This window comes from Tupaia chinensis, unplaced genomic scaffold, assembly GCF_000334495.1.
Source record: "Tupaia chinensis unplaced genomic scaffold, TupChi_1.0 Scaffold149807_2, whole genome shotgun sequence".
Classification (NCBI taxonomy): domain Eukaryota; kingdom Metazoa; phylum Chordata; class Mammalia; order Scandentia; family Tupaiidae; genus Tupaia; species Tupaia belangeri.
Window position 1 is genome coordinate 685,214 of NW_006209652.1, and position 6,180 is coordinate 691,393.

The window sequence follows — 6,180 nt, forward strand, 5'->3', positions numbered from 1 at the left end:
CCCCGCCCCCTATAAGGGAAAACCTCTCCAAAAAAAAAAAAAAGAAAAAAAAAAAAGTTTGAGTTCCAGTTCCAGGAGAGACTTCTTCCAAATTTTTGGAATACCAGCAACAGCTAGGCAGTGCCTTGTCCTCAGAGGCCTGTCCTTCAGCTCCAAATTCTAAAATCCAGAACCTTTTCTTTCATTGCCCTTTTAGCCAATGTTTGCAGTTACTGTTTTTATGCTATTTCAATGTTTCTTTTTAATTTTCATGTGTGTGTGTGTGTGTGTGTGTGTGTATATTTTGAATTCTCCTTTATCTTTTTATTTGACAGAGATTTTTGCTATAGGGCACGTGTGCCCACCAGACAGACAGAGAGAGACAGAGAGACAGAAAGTAAGAGATACCCCAGGAGAGATGGCCATGCCACAATCGCTTCTTCATTCTCCTATCAGGATTTTGGGTGCCCACACACACGTGCCCAGCATGAGTTTTAAGCCCCCAGGTATAGGTCTCAAATTGTGGTTGACTACGTGAGAGTCCAGCAATGTAACCATACACTATCTGAAGGTCCCCACCCATATCTGTTGAACCAATTCATGTTATTGTCTAATTAGATTCAGTAATTGGAAAGTTTCTCTTACTGAGTGAACCTTGTGTAGTGGAGTTACTTGATAAAAGAAATTGTCCTAAGAACATCCTCAAAAACATATTTTCAGGGGACCAGCAGTTAGCATAAAGGCTGTGTCACTGGACTCCCACATAGTCGACCGTGGTTTGAGTCCCGGTCCTGGAGGCTTAAACTCATGCCAGGTGTGTGTGCATGCGTGCCCAAGATCCCGAGAGGAGAATGGAGGAGAGAAGACTGTGGCATGGCCATCCCCCCTGGGGGGTGATTTCTCGCTTTCTGTCTCTCTCTCTCTCTCTCTCTGTCTGATGAGCACACGCACCTTATAGCAAAAACCTCTCAAAAAAAAAAAAGTAAAAAAAAATACATATTTTCAGGTGTTATTTTCATTATGTTACTGGCTTTTGGTGTAGCGCTAAGCTCCTTGCCAATGAAAAATGGCATAACACTAATAAATGGCATCATGATAACTAATTTGTAAGGTTAGATTGCTTGTTGTGAAGTGCCTAATGAAGCAAAGTCTTGCAGAACCAAGTGTTCTTTACAGAAATAATAATAAACAACAGGACTATCAATGGGTGGCTGCTTTCACCTTTATTAGAGAGATTACAGAACTAAAAAGACATACGCATGCCTTTCAATTGTTACTAACAGTGATGGTCAGAAAATTACAGTGTTACTTCTGTGTGGCTAAGAAAATTTAGTACTTCTCTTACTCACAGGGCCTCCTTTACCAGAAGTCAAGCACATAATTAAGTTGCGTACATTTGGAATTATAACTTAAAGTGAAAGCATGGCTTTACTGGGTCCCTTATTAGAGAATTAGGGCACTAATTGAGAAGGAGTTGGTGCCAAATGTTTGAAAATGGGTCATCTGAGTGGACTTAGAAGAGGCTGAAATCTTGATCCCTCGAACCATTTTGAAAATCCCTTGCTAGTGCAGTCAGGACAATATTCTATGTTCAGAGAGTCATTACTGTTTTGTGTTTTACACCATAGGATAGAAGAGGCGATGGAAAATACAGCCATTCAGACATGCACCCTGACTTTTACTAGGATAATGAAATCACAAAATACAGATGAATGACAGTGTCACTGTTTGTACCCAACCATATTGGCTACAAAAAAGGGCCATATTCAGACACTTGCTTTGAATTAATTTTAGCACTGTTGTGGTTTCTACCCAAAGTAAGAGCTTAAGATGGTCAGCTGGTCAGTGGGCACTGAAAGCAAGTTTGTTTACCATGAGCTCAGTAAACCGAAAGACATGGTGCATGCTTGTTTTCCCAATTAATGAATAAATCATTGGAAAAGCCATACTCAACAACTAGAAGAACACTCACATTGGGTCTGGTCTATGTCTAGAATCTTGGGGATAGATGGAAAAAGTAATAGAAAAACTTCAACTCTCTGTATCTAGTTTTAGATATTGATAAATGGCTGATCACTGAAGAGTCAGATCCTTTATGGATATTTGGTTAATCCCAAAAGTTAAGTACTTTAGTCAGCTGAGGTCCTGGCTTAACACAACAAAATATGGAGTGGGTGACAAAAGAAGGAAAACAAAACTATCAATGGTAGTCTCATCATCAGAATAAGGACTGTAGCAGCTGAGCGTATTTCCTTTGATGGATGATTCCAGAAGCACTGTGAGTAGAAAAAGGAAATCCACATACATACCAGAAATGTTTTTAGTGCTATGATGGATATTTAACTAACTCCCTATGTCTTATGGACAGAACTCTGATAATTACACCTCTTAACCTTAACTTTTTTTTTTTCTTTTTTTAAGAGAGGTTTTTGCTGTAGGAGCATGTGCGCTCACCAGAAAGACAAAGAGAGACAGAGAGACAGAAAGTGAGAAATCACCCCCCACCCCCAGGGGGGATGGCCTCACCGCAATCCCTTCTCCTCCGTTCTCCTCTCGGGTTCTTGGGCACGCATGCACATGCGCCCAACATGAGTTTAAGCCACCGGATCCGGGACTCAAACTGCAGTTGTCTACATGGGAGTCCAGTGACATAGCCACTATGCTAACTGCTGATCCCAACCTTAACTTATTTTCAAGCATTGATGATCTTTGCCTGCATTTTAGTAATGATCATACAAGAGTGCTTTCTAAATTCAGTCATTCCTTCTAAATTTATTATTTGGATTTCTATAAGAAAAGAACTTTCTTTTATCAACTAAAGTTAATTTGTTCTGTTAACTTATTTGGAAATATAGTTAATATAGAAAGGATTAATAAATGTTGATTTTTTAAAAAAATGTGAATAGCTTATTTGCAGAATAAGTAGTTGGTGTTCTAGTTACCTTTGTTATGAAGTGATTATTTTCTCTTTTATAGAGCATCATTATAAATTAACTGACTCTTATGTGAGCAATGTGTTTATTTAATTGGATTTATTCTCTCTCCCTTTTTTTTGACCTTGAAGTTGCCTTGTCATGTTTTTTTTTTTTTTTTTGGAGGTTTTTGCTGTAGGGCGTGTGTGCTCACCAGACAGACAGAGAGAGACAGAGAGACAGAAAGCGAGAAATCACCCCCCAGGGGGGATGGCCATGCTGCAATCCCTTCTCCCCCATTCTCCTCTTGGGATCTTGGGCACGCACGCACACGCGCCGGCATGAGCTTCAAGCCACCGGGTCCGGGACTCGAACCGCAGTCGACTATGTGGGAGTCCAGCGACATAGCCATTACGCTAACTGCTGGTCCCAAAGTTGCCTTGTCATGTTAATGGAAGCATCTTTATGTTGGTTCCTTCATGTTTTTGGTATGAACTTTTATTTTTGTTATCTTTCTTACTTTGTAAAACTAAAAGTTATCAAAGTTTATCTCATACATTTCCTTCCCTGAGTCCAGAACCAGCTGTTCATTCAAAGAGTCTGGGTATCTAACAACTCCTAAGAGTAAGAAATAATGATTTGAAATAATAATACGTGGCTGATTATTGTTCGTATCATGTTACTGTGTTGTCATTGTTTCTCAGTCTTTTAAGTGGAGAGAATAATATGTATTTTAAAAAACTTTTTTGTTGTGGTATTTTTAATTTTTAATTAAATTCCATATTGTGTTCTGTTTAATTAACTTACATTTATACTTGTATATTTTCATCTGAATTTAAATTTTTCTAATGATATTGTAAACTTGAGACCATAATATAATTACATAAGCACTTCCTATCCTTAGACTATATTCTGCTTTTAGCATAAATTCAACATACTTTGTTTTGGAGGGGCTTGGTATCTTTGGTATGGGTCTGGCTCCTTGGCTTGTTGGTTAAGGCAGCTGGATCTCACATGGCTGAATGTGGAGTTCAAGTCCCGATGCTGAGCATTTGAAAAACATGCCATGTGCATGTATGTACATGCACTGAATCTTAATAAAGTCAAGAAATGGGCAAGGCATTGCGGTGTGACCATGTGGAGTGGTGCTTCCTCTCTTCTCTCTCGCTCTTTCTCTCTGGGGAGTGCATGAGCCCGTTGGAAAATTTTTAAAAAATGTGTATTTGTATTTTTAAAAGTTTATTTAGTTTTAGATGTTTATTTCTTCCATGAGTAGGAGAGAGAAACCGTGTGTGTGTGTGTGTGTGTGTGTGTGTGTTAGACACTTCCAGCAGGTATAATCTCCCTCAGCCCTAGCCAGCCCTGGATTATGGGAACAGCACATTTGACATGTTCAGGGAGGCCTCCAAATTTGAATCTAGAACCTTCTGTGTAGATCAGTCTTATCAAGCATTGTGTAATGGCTATGCAAATGTTAGGCTCCAAAAGTGGCTTAAGTTGTTTGATGTGTTTACATCTCTGCAGTTTGTTCTCAATGTTTATAGTGTTTTTTTATTAAATTTCATTGTTTCAATATGTATAATAGTTGAAAGTATACAACTATTACTACTGATTTTTAAAATTTTTATTTAATTTTATTATCATAATTTTTTAATTACATTGAATCACATTTATCTTTGCAATGTATTGCATTTCCTTTTCCAGCATGATTACCATGAATATCAGTCAAGACATTACTATCCACATCAACATCATCAAATAGCTTTTATTCATAATTTTCAGATTATTGTTATTATTATTTATTCTCATTACTTTTTAAACATTCAATCACTATATATCATTTGGCTTGTATAAAGAGTTTACCCAAAATGAAATACTTCTCAGGCCAGTCCAGTTGAGAATATTATGCATGTTATCATCAACAGGTAATAAACTATTTCTGTGTCCCACTAATGTCGTGCCTCTCTATTTGTTCTCTTGTTATTCTTCTCTATGCTCTTCCCCTCTCCCCTTGCCCTGTTTCACACTATCTTCAGCATCTATAACTATTTTTACTGCTTTTATGCCCTCCAATATTTCGATCTCTACCATAAAGTGCAGATAGTCAGTATATATAAGTGGATACATACAGTATCTTTTCTTAATATCCTGTCTGGCTTGCTTCACTCAGTAATAGATTGTCCATATTTGACCACTTTATATAGAATGCCAGGGTCTTGTTGTTTTTCTATGGCTGAGAAGTATTCCACCGAGTATACGTGTCACACTGTTTCTATCCGTTCATCAATTTGTGGACATTTAGGTTGGTTCCATGTCTTAGTGATCGTGAATAATGGTGCAATAAACATTGATGTGCAAGCACTTTTCCAATTGAGCATTCTCCTGTCCTTTGGGTAGATACCCAGAAGCAGGATTGCTGGATTGAATGGTAGTTCTATCTATAGATCTTTAGGAACTTCCATATTGTTCTCCACAGTGGCTGAACCAATTTACATTCCCACCAACAGTGTAGGAGAGTTTCCCTTTCACCACATTCCTTCCAAAACTTATCACTTTTTTGTATTTTTAATCTTTGCCATCCTGACAGGGGTTAGGTGGTATCTCATTGTGGTTTTAATCTGCATTTCCCTTATGATGAGGGATGTTGAGCACTTCCTCATACGCTTTTGGGCTGTTCATGTGTCTTCCTTAGAGAGATTTTTGTTTGGGTCATTTTCCCATCTTTTAATTGGGTTAATAATTTCTTTTTGGAGCAGTCTGAAGAAGAAGAGGTGAGAGTGACTCCGGACCAACCAAAGCCTGCGTGCTGCTGCATCCCCAGAATCAAGTGCCTATGTCTTGCTGTTGTCACCACCATGCCTGAGAGAAAGGCTGAAGGGGATGCTCCAGGAGATAAAGTTAAGGTGAAGGATGAACCACAAAGAACATCTGTGAGGTTGTCTGCAAAACCTGCTCCTCCAAAGCCAGGGCCCAAGCCTAAAAGGGCCCCTGCAAAGAAGGGAGAGAAGGTACCCAAAGGAAAAAAGGGAAAAGCTGATGCTGGCAAGGATGGGAATAATCCTGCAGGAAATGGAGATGCCAAAACAGACCAGGCACAGAAAGCTGAAGGTGCTGGAGATGCCAAGTGAAATGTGTATATTTTTGACAACTGTGTACTTTTGGTGACTGTACAGTTTGAAATACTATTTTTTTTATCAAGTTTTATAAAAATGCAGAATTTTGTTTTACCTATTTTTTTTTTTTTTTTTTTTTTTTTTTTTTTTTTTTTTTTTTTTTTTTTAGCTATGAA

The 6,180-nt window shown here is 38.3% G+C and overlaps 1 pseudogene; it reads left to right on the plus strand.

The window, feature by feature from the left end:
* The window catches only part of LOC106734209 (non-histone chromosomal protein HMG-17 pseudogene), a 19,610-nt pseudogene extending 13,591 nt beyond the window's left edge, over positions 1-6,019 (plus strand).
* Positions 6,020-6,180: the final 161 nt, after the last annotated feature.